The sequence below is a fragment of the Petaurus breviceps genome, unplaced genomic scaffold (genome assembly GCF_028583685.1).
Source record: "Petaurus breviceps papuanus isolate PSGF00001 unplaced genomic scaffold, PetGlider_PUasm1.0 174, whole genome shotgun sequence".
Lineage (NCBI taxonomy): Eukaryota > Metazoa > Chordata > Mammalia > Diprotodontia > Petauridae > Petaurus > Petaurus breviceps.
The window spans coordinates 40,684,876-40,704,019 of NW_027185761.1; the positions used below are offsets into that span (position 1 = coordinate 40,684,876).

Consider the following 19,144-nt stretch of genomic DNA (forward strand, 5'->3'; position numbering starts at 1 on the left):
AAAAGCAGCTTTAGGACTCTACAAGAGGCCCAGCAGAAACTATTCTACCTAATGGAGACATAGTGAGTACTCCAGCAAATTACAGCAGTAATGATAGTTAGCATTTAGATAGCACGTTTTTTTTTTCTCTTTCCATCCTCACAACAGCCTGTGTGAGAAATGCTGTTACTATCTCCATTTACAGATGAGGAAACTGAGGGTTATAGAGGTTGAGTGACTTGCCCAGGGACACCCGGGTAGGGAGTATAGGAGGTAGGATTCAAATTCAAGTCTTCCTAACTCTGAGTCCTCGTGCTTTGTCTGCTGTGTCACCCAGCTGCCAAGAACTCTGAGCTACTGCTTTGCCACCTATACTCTCTAAACTTGAGCCTGCTTTTCTCGGGACTCTTTGTGTCCTGATGGGAAAGTATATTACAGATTTGGGGGCTGTGTTTTGTACCAACTCATCTTACAATTATATTTTAGGGGGAGGCAATTAGGGTTAAGTGACTTGTCCAGGGTAACACAGCTGGTAAGTGTCTGAGGTGATATTTGAACTCAGGTCCTCCTGACTTCAGGGCCAATGCTTAGCTGTCCCTATGTAAAAAGACCATTATCTGACTCTTTTTTTTCAATTTAAATTTTTATTTATTTTTTGCTTTTTGGAAGGCAATTGGAGTTAAATGACTTGCCCAAGTTTGCAGGGCTAGTAAGTGTTAAGTGTCTGAGGTCGAATTTGAACTCAGGTACTCTTGGGCAGGTGCTCTATTTACTACACCACCTAGCCACCCCAGACTCATTTCTTATTAAGCCTTAATCACTGAATGGGAATGACTTCAGTCAACCTGAGACCTGTTAAAAACCTTAGCTTGAAAAGACCAAGGTGCCCCACTGCCTCCTGGGCCGTCTCCAAGTGTCCTGATCCATATCTGGCTACTGGACCCAGGTGGCTCTGGAGGAGAAAGTGAGGCTGCTGACTTCACATACCCCTGCCTCACTTAAATCCAATTCACTTGCATTTCATGGCATCACCTCCCTGATGTCATGGTCCTCTTTGAGAATGAAGAACAAACAACCTCTGTTGCTGCCCCTACAATTACTTCTTAATAAATACACCTTTCCAACAGCCCTGTTGACTAATCGATATCAATTTATAATCACTAGAGGAACGCATTGGTAGGGGCTCATAAATTAGAGTATTGGGGGGGGGGAACAGCCTCTTGCGTTCCCTGGAACACTGAGCAGATAAGAAGCTTAGCGCAATGCCTGGCACATACTTAGTGCTTGTTATCACTAGATTTTTTTTTTAATCTCAATGACTCAATGCCCATTAAGTGACTCTAAACCTAAATTTCCTCCCCATTCTCCCTCCAGGAGCCCTCCTTTGTAACAAGTAAGTATAGTCAAATAAACCAATATGTTGGTTATATTTTAAAATGTATGTCATATTTTGCAACCCTGGTCCTTCAGCTCATGGCTGAAATGTGTGAGGCAAGTTTAGTTATCAGTCTTTTGTAGCTGCTGCACTGATCAGAATTCTTAAGTCTTTCAAAGGAGTTTTCCTTTATATTCCTGGGATTACTAAGAAGTTATTTTGCTACTTCTACTACTCATTTCATATCATATTAGTTAGTACAATTCTTCCCAAGCTCTCTGAATTCTTCCTGTTCAGTGTTTCTTTTAGTAAAATAATATTCCATAATATTCATATACAATAATTTGTCAGCTATTCTGCCACTGATGGGCACTCAATTTATTTCCAGTCCTTGCTACCACAAAATATATGACAGTCAATATTTTTGTACATCTGAATCTTTTACCTTCTGTCTTTGATCTCTTGGGGGTATATTTCGAGAAGTACCAAAGCCTTGGATTGTTTCTGCTCTCAAGAAGGCAGTCTGCAGCATTGCTCAGCACACAAGACTGCTCCAGGGACACCCATAAAACAGGAGAAAATAAATAGATATATAAGGAAAGTCACCATATGATCCTAGAAGCCCTCAAAAACCTCTCTCTTCATCTAATATACACTGTTCCCCTGAAGTGATATGATGGGTCAGTCTGGACAAGTACCATTGAAAAGGCTCCCTTCACTGGACTGTTACCTACTGGCTTTGAGCATGAAGAGAGAGGAATCTTCTCAGGATTACTGACCACAGCTGCTGCCTCTCTATCTTCATAGCACAGCTACGTTGAATTCCTTACTTTAGCAATGCTATGCTTTAAAACAAACAAGCAAAAAAACTTAATGCATGGATTGTCTAAATATATGGATGTACCAAACCCACATCCAAATATGGCATTGCTGTTGGATGGAATCTTGTATTAGCTACCACTGGAGTATGTCTCAAAGGTTGGTCCTGGCTCCTGTGGTCCTCAAAGCTGGACCAGCTGGTTGTAAAACCTGTCAATGGCCTTGATGTAAGGATCTCTTCGATGGCTCACCTTCCTGACCTTTCAAAACTCAAAAGGTCACAGCCTCCAACCTTATTCCCCTGAACAAAAGAACAAATGCAGAGACAAAGAGATCTATATTTACTGATCACTTGTCAGCCTCAGATGGAGAGGACCTAGGTCTCTCTCCTTATAACAGTCTCTCTTCTCTCATCTGTGCACCATCAGCAGGAAGGGGTCAACCAAAGAGAGAAGTCTGCAGTCCCTACTCTATTTCCATCACCACAATCAGGCTGAATTATGCCTTTTGCTTTCCCTTTTATTCCTCATGGTCTGTGATCAGAAAAGAAAATTTGTGTTTTATTATCTTTTTATTTATAATTTTAATTTTCCCCAATTTCACATAGAAGCAATTTTTAACATTGACTTAAAAAATTTTTTTGAATTCTAAATTATCTTCCTCCTTCCCTCTCTTCCCTTCTCACTGACAAGGCAAGCAATTTGATATGTTAAACATGTGCAGTCATGCAAAACATATTTCCATGTAAGTCATGTTGTGAAAGAAAATACAGAATTTAAAAACCAAGAAAAATAAAGAAAAAGTATGCTTTGATCTACATTCAGATGCACCAGCTCATTCTCTGGAGATAAATAGAATATTTCATCGTCTTTCAAAATTGTCTTGGATCATTGTATTGCTGAGAATAGCTAAGTCATTCATAGTTCATCATCCAATATTTGTATCCTATGTTCTCCTGATTCTGCTCATTTCCCTTTGCATCCATTCCTGTAAGTCTCTCCAGGTTTTTCTGAGAGCACCCTGCTCATCATTTCTTATAGCACAGTAGCATTCCATCACAATCATATACGATAACTTGTTCAGCCATTGTCCAATTGAAGGACATCCCCTCAAATTCCAATTCTTTGCCACCATGAAAAGAACTACTATAAATATTTTCGCACACATAAATCCTTTTCCTTTTTTGTTTTTTTTATCTCTTTGGGATACAGACCTAGTAGTAGCATTGCTTGATTAAAGGGTATGCATAGTTTTATAGTCCTTTGGGCATAGTTCCAAACTGCTCTCCAGAATTGTTGAATCAGTATACAACTTCATCAACAATGCATTAGTGTCTCAATTTTCCCACATCCCCTCCAACATTTGTCATTTTCCTTTTCTGTCTTCTTAGCCCATCTAATGGTTGTGGAGTGGTAGCTCAGAGTTGTTTTAATTTACATTTCTCTAACCGATAATGGTTGAGAATATTTTTTCATATGATTTAATAGCTTTGATTACTGTGTCTGAAAACTGCCTGTTCCTATCCTTTGACCATTTATCAGTTGAGGAATGACTCTCATTTCTATAAATTTCACTCCATTCTCTATATATTTGAGAAATGAGGTCTTTATCAGAGACATTAGTAGTAAATTTTTTTCACAGTTACGATGACTATATATTTCCCTCCATCCTATTTCCCGTTTCTCTTTCTCCTTTCACCCTGTCCATTCTCAAAAGAATTTTGTTTCTGACTTTTATCTCCCCCAATTCACCCTCTTTTCTATCAAAATCCCTTTCCCCCCTTCTCTTATTTCCTTTCTCTTCTATTTTCCCGTAGGTTAAGATAGATTTCTACACCCAGTTTAGTGTATATGTTATTCTCTTTTTGAGCCAATTCTGAGGAGAGTAAGGTTAATGATCTCCCTTCCCCCCCCCCCCATCTTCACCTCCACTATAGAGTTTTTTGGAGGTGTTTTGAGGAGAGCTCAGGAGAGTCCCTGTTTTTTCTCTGCCATCCTGGCTCCATCCCTTGCAAGACTGTGTTTTAACTCTAACAATTTGGAGCCAACATTTTGCACTGCATTTGGCCTGACTTTTGTTATCTTTGAACATTGTCTTCATTTACAATGCTGAAGCTATTGATCCTTTCCTTCACTCTGCACCAGCTCACTTAAGACCAAGGACCTCAGAGACCGTCTCTTCCAAACTTTCACACCTCAAAAAGAATCTTCCCTGCAGCTTCCCTGAGAAGTGGTTACCCAGCCTCTGCTGGAAGACCTCCCATGAGGGACAACTCACTACTTCCAAAGGCAACCTATCTTGCTTTGGGACAACTCTAGTTATTAGGGCATTTTCCCTTAAATCAAGCCTAAACTTTCCTTTTTTGCAGCTTTCACCTGGTGTTCCTAATCTTGCCGTCTGGGGACAAAGAGATAAAGCCTAATCCTCCTTCAGCAACACTGCTTTTCAAATACTAGAAGATAGCTATCTCATTCCTCAGAGCCTTCTCTTCCCCAGGCTAAACATCTGGGGTAGGGTCTAAAGTAAGTCCTTTCCTTAAGGCTTAAAATGAGTCACTTTGCCATCCAATTTACCTTAGGCAGATGGCTAGAGCTTCTCAATGACCTTCATAGAATATGGGGCCCTGAAATCAATACAATGCTCCCTATCATGGTCTGACAAGGTCAGAGGACAATCAGACACTTATACTGTTCTCTTCCTAAAAGTTATGCTTATGTAAGTAACCACATTACTCCTGTCCAGTCCCGAGTCTCTAGATTCGCATTACCATTTCACAGAAACCTCCTCACCCTGAAGTTCACTTTATCCCCTGTACTTCTCACCAGAGAGGCTGGTACCACCTCCCTCCCCTCCCGCAGCCCCCCTCACCCAATCTCTTCAGGGTGCTGGAGCCAGCTTGAACCAGCTCCGGAGAGATGATCATTAAATTCACAGTGAGAGCATTTACACCCAAGATATGCTACAAATCAAGGCTTGATTTATTGTTTTGCTGATTGTCTAGACATAGTAAAGTGATGGAGAAAATGTTAATGATGCATATTAAAATTTTCAAGTGTGTCATGCATCTATATGTATGTGTATACATATACACACATGTGTGTATGTGTGTACACACACTCATATCTCCCCCCCCCCCCCTTAGTTGTTAAACATTTACCGGCACACCATTGCTTCTGCTCTTGCTGCCCCTTCCTCTGATTGGCTGATTCCTTCCAGAACCTCCATTTTAAAGAAAATGCCTAAACCAGTCCTATTGTCTACTACAGGCTGCACTCCAGACTTTGTAGACTTTCTCTACCATGCTTGCCTGGGGATTATTCCCCTGGCAGCTCCTTTTTAAGTTTTCTTTCCCCTTTAGAATTGATTGTCTATCTTGGGAGGCACTGGCACTGGACCGCTCAGCACGGCGTGCCCACATCAGAGAAGATGCTGTGCTCTATGAGCAAAGCAGAATTGAAACAGCTCAAAAGAAACGCAGGATGCGCAAATTTGGAGGATCCACCCCAAATGTTCACACAGCCTATTTGTGCCGACCTGTGGTAAAGCATTCCAGCTCAAATGGCTCTGATCAGTCACAGTAGGACACATTGAAACTTAGCTTGAGCAGAGTGATTCATTTGGGACAACAACCAGAATGTAAGCTCCTTGGGGGTAGGGAGTGTCTTTCTTTTTGCTTGTATTTGTATTCCTAGTAGTGCTCACCCCAGTTCCAGGTACATAGTAAGGGCTTAATCAATGCCTGTTAAGTTGACATCACCTTTTTTGGGCTACCATATCACATAATTGACTCATATTGAGCTCACAGCCCACTAAAACCAGGCTAAAGATTTTTAGGATGAGCTACTGTCTTGTTTTTATGAAGTTGATTTCTTGAATATGAATGTAAATGTATTTATCCCTAGTAGCTAGATGGCTCAGTGGGGGCTGGCATCAGAAAGTTCTAATCCAGCCTCAGACCTTTACTTAACTATGAACTTCTGTTACCTTTATCCATTGGAGAAGGAAATGACAAACCAGCCCTGTACTTTGCCAAGAAAACCTCGTGAACAGTATGGTTCACAGGGTCATGAATAGCTGTACACCACTGCACAACAACAACAAAATTTAATCTTATTAAATTCAGTTCAATTCTCTAGCCTCTCAAGATATTTTTAGATGATGAATCTGTCATCTAATATGTTAACTACCTCTCCTAGCTTTTCGTTATCTGCAAATGTGATAAGCATACCATCTGTCCCTTTGTCCGTGTCATGGACAAAAATGTTAAACTGCTTACTTCCAAAGAGAGATCTTTGGGAAACTCCACTGGAAATGTTAGGAGCTGGCATCCATTAAGGATACGGACGTTCAGCTGAGGCAGATCCATGTAATCTGACATATCTTCTAGTCCACATCTTGTCTTCTTTTCTACAAGATTAACATGAGATGCTTTATCAAGCACTTGGCCAAAATCTAGGTAAATGAGATCTATGGCTTTCCCCTTAATCCTCTTTTAAAAAAGGAAGCAAGGATAGACTAAAATGACCTGCTTTTGATGAATCCTTTTTGATTCTTCTTGCTTAGTTTCCTTATCTTCTTGTCCCCCATCTCTTTCATGATATATTCTAGAATTTTGTCAGGGGTAAAACAAGCTCCCTGGCATAGAGTTTTTCGATGATATTCCTTTCCTTTTTTTTTTTTTAATTTAAATTGGGAGGGGAGCCCATTTCCAGTTTTCTTCTCCTGATGCCTCCATAATCGCTGAAGAACTGGTTCAGGAATCACGTCCCCAGAAATGAAAAACAAAGGGAAGCTACAGAGGTTGTCGACTCAAGACTCAATCGGTCCCTTAATTTTACCCAAGTTGATGGGCATAGCAACCAGGGGCATCATAGGAGGAGTCAGCTCAACTCCACGCAGGAACGCTGCAGTTTGCAGAATGGAGCAAACAGGATGATCTGAAGGGCGAAGATTAACAGCCAGGAATATGATAGAAGTTGAAAGGAATTTCAGATCAAAATTCAAAGAGGAACAAATAGCAGCAGCAGTGGAAACTCAGCAGAGAGAACAGTCCACGTCTCGAAGGAGATACCCAACAGGGAGAAGAGGGTAGCGGGGAGCAGTGGCTTAGTGGAGGAAGCAGGTCACCCGGTGACGTCACCAGAGGCCACTGGAGCCTCAGTGGTACCAAAGGTGTGATTTTTCCTGCCACCTCTCTACCTCTCCATACTTGTTCTTGACTCTGCGTGCTCATTGTATGCAGGGAGGGGTGTGCTGGAACACATTTACTGTTTCTCTGCAGGGGGATGTATTTCTAATACTCTTTTACATTTTATGTGCATTATTAACATTTTCTTCATCACCTTAATCTAGAAAATCAACCAAACAATAAATGACTCTCTGATTTGAAGCATTTGCCAGTTTCCAAGGTGTAAATGTTCACCCTAAAAATTTAACCATTGGCTCTACACGCCTCCTTGTATGGGTCTCCTCTCCCACTAGGAGAGTGGTAACCTGTGGGAAGATATGATCCCAGTTTGCTGGAAAGAAATTCTTGTTACTTATCTTTTTATACTGCTCATTTAAATGTCTCTTCTTCGAATAATTTGTCTTCTGAATGACTGACAAAAGAAATGTGATATCAATTTCATATTAGTTTTGAGGCTGCTAGGGGGTGTAGTGGACAGAGCACTGAACCTGAAGTCAGGAAGACCTGGGATCAATTTGGCCTCAGACTTTTACTAGCTGTATCACCTTGGGCAAGTCACTTCACTGCTATTTGCCTCAGTTTCCTCAGTTGTAAAATGATGATAATGATTGCATTTATTTCTCAGGGTTGTTGTAATTATCAAATAGGGACTATAGAAATACTTATTCCCTTCTCCTTCCAACCATCTAATTTCCCAACAGTTCATGAGCCATGACTTTTAATGCATGCTGATTCATACCCACAATATGCCTTGAATTCAGAGTAATGTATTTTTCAAACTACATATTTTCAACGAACAAGATTTTTTTTAAATTTTCTTCCCACTTCCCCTCAACTCACTGAGAAATAAAAACAAAACCTTTGTAACAAATATGCATAGTTGAGCAAAACCAATTCTCAAATTAGCCATATCCAAAAACGTATGTCTCATTTTGTCTCAATGTATGTCTCAATGCTGACATGGATGCTTGCATTTTAAGTCTATCATCTCTGTCAGAAGATGGATAGCATTCTTCATTATTGGTCCTCTTCATTATTGGTCACTGCATTAAGCCTGAATTCTTAAGTCACTCAAAATGGTTTTTCTTTATAATCTTGTCATTATATAAATTGTTCTCCTGGTTCTGCTCACTTTTCTCTGCATCAGTTAATGCAAATCATCCCAGGTTTTTTTTTTTCAAACTCTCCTTTTTTTTTGTCATTTTTTTGTATCCCCTTTGCTTTCATATATCATAATTTGTTCAGCCATGCTTCCTCATCTCACTCTCTTGGCTTCCTTCAAGTCTCAGGAAAAATTCCATCTCTGGTAAGAAGCCTTTCCCAATCCCTATTCATGCTAACACCTTCCCTCTGAGATTCCCTCCACTTTACCCTGTATATACCTACTTGTTTTCATGTGAGCTACTGGAGGGCCAGTATTGTGCTTGCCTTTCCTTGTATTTTCAAAGCTTAACATATCACCTGGTATATAAATACTTAATAAATGCTTTTTTATTGCGCAATTGACTGACCCCTTAGATGAAGCCTAGAGTAATATTCAAGATAGCTGATGGATGAAGAGAGCCCCAGGGCTTCATCTATATTTTTAATTCTTTAAAGAACAAGTATATTCCATGACAATCCTACATCACAATTTGTCCAGCTATTCTTAAATCATTGGACACATATTTTTTTTTCTAGTCTTTTGCTATTACAAAAAGTGCTGCTATGGCTATTTTGGCACTTTTTTGACTTTCTGTCACTGACTTTCTTGTAGATATAAACCCAATTATAATATTCCTGGATCAAAGAGTATGAACAATTTAAAAAATTTTCTCTCATAATTCCAAGTTGTTTTCTAGAATATTTGGGCTAATTCATAACTCCATCTTCAATGACTAAGTGTGTCTGTTTTCCCACAGACTCTCTAGCATTGACTTTTTCCCATCTTTGCAAAAATTAATGGACGTAAAGTGATACATCAAAGTTGTATCAGGCAAATCTAAATTTCTCTAATTATTAGTGGTTTTGAACATTTTTTCCACATGGCTATTAATCATTTGCACTTCTTCTTTAGAAAACTGTTTATATCGTTTGACCATTTGTCTTAAACTTAGTGGACCTTGATGTTAAAGATTTATGCTAATTCCCTGTAGATTTTGGACATTAGACTTTTATCAGAGTTGTTTGATACAAAAATTTTGAGAAGTTGAAGTCTTGCTTGTTGTTAATCAGTTTCCCCAGAATGCAAAAATCAAATTGAACTCTAGCCTAGGTGCATTATCAAAAAATTGCAAGTTAATAGATTCTGAATTAATGTGTCTTTCTAGCCATTAGAGAATTGTTGCTCAAGTAGAATTAGGAAGTTTATAACATTTCCAACATGCATACAATATCATTCCCTAGAGAAGGAATTATGGTCAGACTTTAAATTGGATCAACAGATAAGACCAGAAAAATCTCTTTAAGAAAATGGGGTTAATTATTTAGAAATATGTACAGAATTAACTAGAAGGGAGATACCTAAAAATAAAATGCAGCACATATAGAAAAGAATTCAACATAAACAAGATTCACTTGAATTTCTGCCCAGAAAAAAAATTCAAAGGGCAAGTATGAAAAGTGCTTTGCATCCATTATCTTATCTGAGTCTTATAATACCTCTGGTCATTCCCTCTTCTGCCAAGTTATTCAACAGCTCATTAAAGATTTTACTTCACCATAGAAAGAAAAGTCTATTCCACAAAGACAGGCATTGAGAATCCTTTGAGCTGATTCTGGGCAGCAGAGTTCTCAGAGCAATCCACCAGCCAAATGTTAGGTGGCCCTTGTCACTCACTGTGGCTATTTTGTCCTCAAGTGGTGAGGAAATTACCTTCCTAGTCAGTCTTTATTCTCCTGAACCAACCATGTCTAGAGGAATATCTCAATTATCTTTTGAGGAAAAATTAGCCTCATTTGCATGGAGGTGGAGTATGAATCTTACCACACCGGTACCTTGGGGTAAGATCCTTCAGGAAGTATTAGGGGTATTACTGATCAACCCTTACTTCTAGTATCCAAAAAACCTGATACAGATAGCACCAAAGGAAGACGAGAAAAATTAAAACAGAAACATGACAAAAGCAAAACAGACAATGCAACAGTTCCTTGAAGGAGTGACTGAATTTAGGAAAATCCCAAGACACATCTCAAGTCTAAATGATTAGGTTTATGTGGGGTGTGATGCCAAATCTTTATAGTTCACAATGACCCTTTCAATATAAAAAGATCAAGATAAGCAGGAAAAGCACCCGTAACATAAGGGCTAGCGCAAGGATGTTGATACTTCCTGCACAGTCATCAATCCCTACAGATCAAGGATATTTGCCCTGCACCACCAACCGCTTAGTGTTCCTTGGACTGCTGGCCAGTACGTCCTCTTCTTGGGAGTCCCATGGGGGTAGTATCCAAAATATTGCTCCTACCATAGGAGTGTAAGTGGCTAGAAGGATTGTAATGCCATCCATAGCAATGGGGGAATTGGAAGGAAGCCGTTTTTTTCGGGGAAAGATGATTAATTTACTTTTGGACAGGTTGAATTTGAGGCATAGACAAGTTATCCAGGTGGAGATGTACAACTGACTATTATAAACTTTTGACTAAAGCTCAGGGGAGTGATTGGGCAAGAGTTTAGGTGTTATTCTTAGCTAAGTATTTCTGAAACCATGTGAATGGATAAGATCACCAAATATAGGGAGAGGAGAGAAGGGAGCAGAGGAGAGAACTGCAGGGGACTCATATTTAGGGTACAGATGGAGAAAGCCGAAAAAAAGGTTTGGGCAGATAGGAGGTAAATCAAGACAGAGCAATAGCAAAGAAGGCAAAGGAAGAGAGAATATTAAGAAAGAACATAAGGCAGATAAATTGTGTAAAATACTACAGGAAGTCCAAGAAATATGGCTACTGAAAAAAGATCATTGTCCCTGGCAACTAAGAGGTCACTGGGTGTTTTGAAGTAAGAGACTTCAGTAGAGTAATGGGAATGGAAGTTCTATTGCAATAGACTGGGGAAAGGGGTAGCAAGGAAACAGATGTAATTAATATCAACTACTCTTTATAAAAATTTATCAGTGAAAAATAAGAAAAATAAAGGACAATAATGTAAGAGGATAATAGGGTCATTGGAAGGATATTTGAGGATAAGACAGACTTAAGCATCAATCAATCAACAAGCATTTATTAAGTGCCTACTATGTGTCATATGCTAAGGACACAACAAAAATGAAACAGACTACTTACTCTCAAAGAGCTTGGGGGAGACAAATATTGGTTAATAATAGCAAAAGAAATAGTACTGTCAGTAAGGATAGTGGTAGTAGTAATAGCAGCAATGGTAGTAGTAGTAGTGATAGTGGTGGTGGTAGTGGTAGTGGTGGTGGTGGTAGTGGTGGCACTGGTAGAAGTAGTAGTAGTAAAAGAAGCAGAAAGCAAGAGATATCAAAGACAAGAGAAAGATGGAGGGAATGATTGAAGGATCTAGGCTTCAAAAGAGACTGTGAACAAAATCGACAAAAGAAACATGAAAAAGAAAACTCAAGTTTGTTAAAAAGTAAGCCCAGACATGAGGATCAATCAGTCTTTATAAAAGAATGATTTCCAAGCCTGGTTTTGACCTTCTCAGAATGTCGCCAACCCTATGGAAATTCTCCAAAAAGTTTCAAAACCAAATGACTTTAAAGAGGGTGTTGTGGAAAGCATGCTGGATTTTAAGTCATCTGGAGAGAATTGGGTTTGAATTCCAACTTGGACCCATTAGCTTCTTGGCTATGGCTAACTCTCTGAGGGTTAGATTCCCCATCTATAAAATGCCGATCCAATATAAGATAGTGGATCCAGCTCCAAAGAGTTGTTGGAAGAATCAAATATATGTGAAGCATTCTGTAAACCCTAAAGAGCCACATAAGTGTCAGGGCTATTAGTGGTCTGGATCCATGATTTTACTAATGTAGGGAACTGCTAGAGAGGAACTACTCTCTCTCCCATGCAGACCAGTTCCAACTGTGAATCTTCGAATCTTGGAGAGTTAGCTGAGAAGCTGAGGGACTTGCTCAGTGTCACACAGCTGATGGTGAGTCCCCATTTACCTAGTCACATTGTCTATTATTATTATGATTTTGGACAAAATGATAATTATAACACCTATAGCCATGGGCTCCAAAAAGGGGTAGGGTGTAGGAAGGAGGCTTCATCAGGACCAAATTCCTCTTCTAGCTCCCTCACCTCAAGAGGTGCTGCTGAATCTACTGTCCAAATTAGGAAGGATCCCATCCAGTTTTATTTTCCCAAAGCCCTCGGTTCTTCTTCCCTTTGTCTCACTGGAAAATCCCACTTTGTCATGGCTTATGTCTGAGGAAGCTGGAAGCATGCTTTTCTGTGTTTCTGTATACTTCAACAAACCTGCTATATGTAGGGTCTAGAAGGAAGACTCTATCTTTATGGAAGTAAAAAGCCAGACTCCCACAGTACCTAATCTTCTCCCCAGTTGGGACAGCTCAGAAGAGAATCAAAGGAAATGAATGGCTACATGTCCCATGTCCTGGTCTTCTAGACCCAAAAGTTGCTTTTCATTTGTCTTGTATCGCAGTGCCTTGAACATAATAGGAACTTAAATGCTTGTTGGATTGATGTAACTAGTGTAATTCTTGGGACTAGCTAAGTATGGGAGCAGGAAGCCATCCTCTTTGACAAAGCTTGGCCACCGCCAAATTATCTGCAATCCAGGATAGTCCACAATCCAGGAAAATGAAAGGGCCATAGATTTAGAGGTGAAAGGGACCTCAGAGGTCCTGTAGTCCAACCCCCTTATTTTACAGAGACTGGGAGAGGTGAAGGGATTTGTTCAACGTCACATGGATAGTAAGTGGCAGAGCCGGGATTCAAATGTAGGTCCACCAATACTAAAACACTATGGGGTCAGGTAATATTTATTTTAGGACAATTTAGGACAGTTCCTGAGTCTCTTTGAACTCCCAGGGCACTCCAGTACTATTCTAGAATGGTCCTATAGGTCTTACAGTGACCTTGGAATGGAGATGATCTCCTTGGGATTCTTTGGATTGGGTGCAAGGGCTGAGTTTGGTCTCTGAAGTTGCTTCTGATTTGACAGTAAAGCTAGCCTTCCCTTAGGCTATCCCACATCCCCTGAGATGAATCTGGCCTGGATATACCTCTAGAAGGCAGGCCTCACAGTCAAACACATTTAGCAAGCACGTTTAAGAGGAGTCCAATCTATGACTGGAAGAAGGGGAAATGTGAATAAAGGCATCCCGGCATAACCACGAGGAGAAAGGGCTGGGAATCTTCTGTTATTCCCCCTTGTAATCAAAAGTCTCAGGGCTGCAAGGTTGCCAACACAGCAAACTCATATACATGTTAGCAGACTTAAATACATGGTGAAAGACTTATTAATAGCCCTTGCAAAAACCCTGGGAGTTGTATTTCTTTCCAGCTTGAGAAGAAACTAATCCAGCTCGAAAAGGGAGTGTTTCCCCAGCGTAATGGGAAATGTTCACAATTTGGAGGAGAGGAACAGCAGCATAACCAGGGTGTCCTGTGGCATTAGTATCTGCAGTCCCCTTCTTCAGACCCAATCCTCCACAGGAGACCCTCTGATGAAAGTATCTTTCTATATAAAAGATACCCTCTGAACCAACAAGCAGGAAGATAGATGATTGTTTCGGTGTTGTTGTTTTTCCTTTTTAAAAATCGTGATCACTGGCTCTAGAAATTGCAATAGTGAGAGGAAACAGACTTGGGGAACTGAGGGGTCCTTACTCTGTAATTCCCACCCCCTTGTCTATTTCAGCATCTATTTCTGATTGTGTCCTTTAAAAAATGCCTATCAAAAACAGCGTTTGATATTTCTTATCAACATCTAGGGTGAACTGAATTTCCTGGGGTCCCTTTGTTCAGGGCATAAGGGTGTGGGACACACAGGAGAGAGTGGTCCCTGTTGGCTAATGCAGGGCTGGGATCCCAACCCTAGAGCCCAAAGCCAGAGTTTCTTTTCTCTAATTGGGGCCATCATCTCAGGACAAGAGCAAAGGGACTACAGACTACAGCCTGGGCACAGACCAGAGTCTAACCTAGAGATAAAAGGTTGCGCATATTTACATACTAAAGGCAGGAGGAAGATAATGATCTTGCTCTTTGGGGTTAGTTTTTGTGTTTGTTTAGATTCATGTGCCCAGGACTCCAAAGCATTTTTAATAGTACTTTTTACTCTAAATCTAACAAAAATCAAATGAGATGACCATTTCCATATGCAAAGCAGAACAGAAAAGTGGTCAATCAGTCAACTAGCATTTATTAAGAATCATTACTATGTACTCTTCACTGAGCTAACTGCTGGGAATACTAACACAAGCTGAAAGATAATCCTTGACCAAAAACAGAATTACATACAGAGCCTTGGATTTCTACCAAAGAAATAATTTCTTTCTTTTGTTTTACAGTAAATTCAACATGTTACTTTCAAAGTTGTCCTGCTTATCTGTTTCCTACTAATCTTCATTTCTATGCATTTTTAAAAAATGCTTCAATGATAACTCTTTTTTTTCTACTCAGAAACCTTATTAACCTCCTTCTCCACTTCCCCCAGATAACACCCCACCACCGCCACCAAATAATTGGAAAGAAAAGAGTATTTTTGTATCAAATTACAAAGGAAAGCAAATCTTCACATTGGTCATGCCCAGAGATATATGTGTGATCTTACCTCACCTCAATGGATGGCTAGCATGTTTCATCAGGGATCACCTGAAATTGTGGTTAGTCATTGTACTGATCAGAGCTATTAAGTCTTTACAATACGGTTGTCATTGTATAAATTTTCCTCCTGGTTCATTTCACTTCACTCTGTACCAGCTCATATAAACCTTCCCAAGTTTCTCTGAAACCATGTCCTTTGTCATTTCTTGGAGCACAACAATCTCTCAAAGGAAAAAAAAAGTATTATTTTAGACATAAGTTTGCCATAAACAATTTTTATTAATGTAAAATTTTCTAAATCTACATACTTTTCATTTAGAAAACTAGAATGTCCAAGCTCCATGGTCATGTTCAACATACACATATAGACAGGTAATATGCACACATAGAGGTGTTAGACTACTTTACAGATTTACCAATAGTATGTTAGTGTGGGTGATTTCCCTCAGTCCCTCTAGAAATTGTCCTTTTCCTTTTTTGTAATGTTTGCCAGTCATTCAACAAGCCTTTATTAACTACTTACTATACTAATCTGAGATGCAGAATCTCAGGGTTTTTTTATTTTTAAATTTTAATTTCCCTAATTATTATCAAATTGGAGTGTTTTTATATGGATGTTGATAACTTGGATTTCTTCCTTTGAGAACTACTTATTCATTTTCTTTGATCATTTATCTGTTGGAGAATAGCTATCATTCTCTTTTATTTGATTCAGTTCCTTTTCTATCTTGGATATCAGACCTTTATCAGATAAAAGCTGTTGTGAATATTTTCTCACCAAACAATTTCCCTTTTGATTTAAACATTAATTTTGTTTGTGCAAAATTTTTCCAAGTTTATATAATCTAAATTGTCCATTTTCTCACCTGTAAAAAAATATCATCTTCCATGCTTCTCTAGTTTTTAGAAGGCAATTTTTAAGTTATTATTCCTATTAATTTATTTTTAGTTTTCAACATTCTCTAATTTTTTTTTATGATGTGATTTTAGATGTAGGTTTTATATTTGACAGATTGTTGTGTTATATGGTGTGAGATGTTAGTCTATACTAAACCTAATTTTTGCCAGATTGTTTTCCAATTTTTACAACCATTTAAAAAAAATAGTGAGTCTATCACTGTAGAAGTCTTAGATTTATCAAATATTGTGCCACTTTATTAATTTGCTTCTGTACATTCTTTATTTGTTCTCTTTCACTGATAAGACATCTCTTCAACCAGCACCAAATAGTTTTGATCAGTACCACTTTGAAACTATAATTTGAGATCTGGTTTTCTAGGACCCCTTTCTTTCCAGGTTTTTTCATTATTTCCCAGGAGATTCTTGACCTTTGGTTCTTCCTGATTATTTTTGTTGTTTTTTAAATAGCTCTGTAATGTAATCCTTTGATAATTTGATTGTATGAACCTGAATAAATAAATTAAAATAGTAACTGATATTTTTATTATATGGTATGGGCTAACCAGGGGAATTAATTTCTGGCCAAATATCCCAATCTATTTTATTCCTGCAAAGTGTTTTGTAGTTTTAATCAATTCCTCTAGTTCTTTTGTCTATCTTAGTAGGTAGACTCCCAAATATTGGATACATTCTGCAGTTATTTTAAATGGAATTTCTCTTTCTATTTCCTAATGTTCAATTTTACTGGAAATATACAAAAAGATTGATGTTGTATGGGTTCATTTTATTTTTTAGTATTTTGATGAATTATTTCAATAAATTTTTCGACAACTCTATAGGTTCAGCATGTATACCATCATATCATCTGCAAAGTTTTAATCTTATTTTCTCTTTACCTATACTTCCTCTCTCAATTCCTCTTTCTTATCTTATTGCTTTAGCTAGCCTTTGTAGCACTACGTCAAATAATTATGGTGCTTATGAACATCCTTGTTTTACACCTAATATTATTGGGAAGACTTCTAATTTATCTCCATTACATAGAATGCTGACTCTTGGTTTTAGATGATAGTATTTACCATTTTATGGAATGATTCATTTTATTCTGTTTTCCAATTGTTTTTTAAACAAAATAAGTGTGATATTCAAATATCAATCCACCTGGTCCTATTCTTTTCTTTGGGAGTTTATCTCAAAGCATTTTAGGGCCTCTAAAAATTGCATTGGGTCAAGACTCTCACAGTTCTGTGGGGTTCTTTTGTGAAGGTTCCCATCAAATGGGATTGGGAACATGGGCTTCTCTTGAAGAAAAAAAGTTAAGGGTTATTTATACAGACTTCCTGAACCTTAATGAGAGACTCCTGAAAAGGACCCCATTTCTTTTTTTTTTTTTTTTTTTTTGCTTTTTGGTGGGCAGTTGGGGTTATGTGACTTGCCCAAGGTCACATTGCTAGTAAGTGTTAAGTGTCTGAGGCCAGATTTGAACTCAGTCCTCCTGACTCCAGGGCCGGTGCTCTGTTCACTGTACCAGATAGCCACCCCCAAGAGACCCCATTTCTACATAAGCAGTAAATAGAAGTGAAAAGAAAAAAAAAAGACTTGAACCTTAAAGCAATAGTTAGCTTGGGCAACTTTCTTCCAAAAACTAAAAGGACAATGGAAGAGCCCATTCATCTTCTTATGATGAAGAAGAGCTACCTTGGTAGAAGACTTAATTCAGAAGCTGGAAACTAAGAGAAACTCTATAACCCTGTGTATAGTGGAACTGGGCAGAAAGCGTAGAACCAATAGAATACCCTCAACCAGCAGCCATAAGGAGTAGAGAGTAGACCAAAAGAATCTAGTAGAGAATAAGAGGAAGGCAGTCAGGTGATGCAGTGGATGGAGTTCCAGGCCTACAGTCAAGAAAAGTCTGAGTTCAAATCTGAACCCAGACACTTAGTGGAAAATTACTTGCCCCTGTTAATCTCAGTCTCTTCACTTGTAAAATGAACAGGAGAAGGAAATGGCAAACCATTCCAGTATCTTTACCAAGAAAATATCTAGAGCGATCACTGAAGATGACTAAACAACAGACCTCTTGAGAGCGATACAATCACATTAGCAGAAGATCCAACAGTCTTGTAGAAGTAAAGGTTTAAGTTCCCCTTCCACCTTGGCTCCATACGCTCTTTACATATGTCCATTCTCTCTACTTATACATGTATATTTGTGGGACAATATGCCACAGGCTTATGGGTAGAAATGTTACATTCCTACTTTTCTTGCTACTATATTTCATTAAATGCCTTTGCTTTGAAATAATTGTGTCCTATGAAAGATACGAAAAAGTGAACACAATGGTGGGGGCTCATGAACTATGATTTTCAAGGGATATGAACTTATGGAATATTTTGAATCTACCTGTCTTGTTTGGGGAACACATTATGCAAGGTCAGAAATTCTCCCAAATGCTACATCATTATGAATGAAAAGTTTCGGTCACACTCTGGATTTAGAAATGGAAATAATATGTCCTCTGACTTTTCCTTTGAGTCTGTTCCCAGCTATAGTAACAGTTTTAGAAGTAAAACCATCAAATCTACTTTTCATAGCAAAACACAGAAAGACATGCTGAGGCTCAAATGAGCACAGAGGTGGGTCATTGTTCTCCCTTGGCTGTCTCTACACTTTTCTCATTTGCTGGTTTGAAAGGCGTAATTCCCCTGAGTATAGTATTGAGGAAACCCAGATGCCCCAGTAAGGACTGGAACAATGAAAACAATCAAGGGGGCAATTTGGAGACAGGAGATATTTAGTGTTAAACAAATATATAACTATATTCAGAAAATGTGAGTGTTCCTTCTAGGGTAGCTCTCATTGCTAACCTCCGGCTTCCTAAGGGAGTATATGGTTGCAATAAATATTATATGCTTAGCACTGTTCCTAGGGATGGATTATTTAGTTCACTTCAACTTATTTTTCCTGTAAATCATCTATCTGATTTGAGGACCAAGTATTTTGAAGATTCACCTGCTCACAGCACTCTCCCACTTCCAGGAAAATCTTTATTCATTGTGGAATCCCTCCCTTCCTTCCTCCCTCCCTCTCTCCCTTCCTCCCTCGCTTCCTTCCTTCCTTCCTTCCTTCCTTCCTTCCTTCCTTCCTTCCTT

The 19,144-nt window shown here is 38.8% G+C and overlaps 1 long non-coding RNA gene across 1 annotated transcript in view; it reads left to right on the plus strand.

The window, feature by feature from the left end:
• LOC138158434 (uncharacterized) overlaps nucleotides 1-19,144 on the plus strand; it is a 94,285-nt gene that overhangs the window by 74,152 nt on the left and 989 nt on the right. The window lies entirely within an intron of this gene.